Raw genomic sequence first — 1,458 nt, 5'->3', positions numbered from 1 at the left:
CGAAATAGTTCCGAGCCGGTATCGCGTCCACGACGTGCACCGCTTGTCATGCAACGCCACGACGGTTTTAATATACATTATGGCTGCTGCCACACACGCAGCACTTGCCAGAACGGCCGTGTGAAATTTTAACGACGAATGCTGCGGCTTGACCGAGCAACCGCAGCCGCGGATGCAACGCGCCTGCGCAATGTCACACGTATACTCACTGGCAGCAAGAACAAGTCCGCACCAGCTACAGCACACACGCCGCCATTCACTATAATAACAACATAACAATAACAACAACAATTAACAATATTAACAATAACAACACTATAATAAAGTTGTTATTATAGTGAATGGCGGCGTGTGTGCTGTAGCTGGTGCGGACTTGTTCTTGCTGCCAGTGGTATACTGAGCCGCCATGCGCGCAGGCGAGATCGATACGGGTAACGCGACTATCAGCCGGGAACAGGTGAAATGGAGAGCTGCTGCTTTGATGGCACCGATGATCTTAGGAGTGATTTTCAGTGGACAGACGAACAGGAAAGATCCTTTGATTGCATATAGGGCGTAGATGCGACAGCGCTCCTTTTACGTTTTACTAGCACAAAGGTGACATGCTCAAATCCTCCATGCCTCGACCATACTTGATCAACTCGAACTATGAACATATCAAGTAGAACAACATCACGTGTAGATTATGTGCAATGTTTATGCAAGTGTACAGATACTGTTCGTGCCGGAACTGGACCTTTTTGTTAGTATGGGCAAAAGCAGGCAATGGTGGTGACATATTACAATTGTTTAAAAAACGCAAACGAACATCGAACGTCACTATACAATTGTTTAAAAAACGCAAACGAACATCGAACGTCACTATACAATTGTTTTGGAAAACGTCACGTCTTGGGAGAAGCGGGGATTATGACAAAAAAATACGATGCGTATAGTCGTCTGTAAATATTTACCTGTCACGTGATGTTTATCCGTATGCAGAGCCATATATAGAGAGTGTCTCTATATACGGCTCTGCCCGTATGCACTGCAGTCGGTGACTATGAACGTTCTATATGAACTCATGCCAGCTCAATGAATTTGAGTAACGTATGTGCATTGGAAAGAGGAATGTACAAGAGACTAATTAGGTATATATAGAGATGAAAATAACCACGCGGCCAATTTATCCATATTCAAATTCAAAGGATAGGCCTATTGGGAAAATAATGAGCCAGAACAATAAATACAGATACACGTAGTTATTAGTTTCACGATGAAAGCTATACATAGAAACGTGCCATTTGCATACTCACACATATTGGACATTATACAAGGCACACACAATAACTTTTTTTTAGCATCTGTAAATTTTCGTGCAGCAATTAACGCAAGTTGCATCACGTCGTTTTCGGTAAGCGATTCTCTGTTCGTTAGTTATAAGCTGCCAACACAAACTAATTATTTCGGTAACAAATG

General features: G+C 42.8%; 1 protein-coding gene across 1 annotated transcript in view; it reads right to left on the bottom strand.

Annotated features, from left to right (window-relative positions):
- Positions 1 to 338: 338 nt before the first annotated feature.
- LOC106809902 (probable enoyl-CoA hydratase, mitochondrial) overlaps positions 339 to 1,458 on the bottom strand; it is a 15,945-nt gene continuing 14,825 nt past the window's right edge. The window contains exon 5 of the mRNA XM_014813138.1: positions 339 to 646. The gene's annotated coding sequence lies outside the window, so the exon portion shown is untranslated. The remainder of the gene's footprint in view (positions 647 to 1,458) is intronic.

This window comes from Priapulus caudatus, unplaced genomic scaffold, assembly GCF_000485595.1.
Source record: "Priapulus caudatus unplaced genomic scaffold, Priapulus_caudatus-5.0.1 Scaffold394, whole genome shotgun sequence".
Classification (NCBI taxonomy): domain Eukaryota; kingdom Metazoa; phylum Priapulida; class Priapulimorpha; order Priapulimorphida; family Priapulidae; genus Priapulus; species Priapulus caudatus.
Note: the sequence above shows the minus strand (reverse complement) of the source record. Positions and strands in the feature narration are given on the sequence as shown.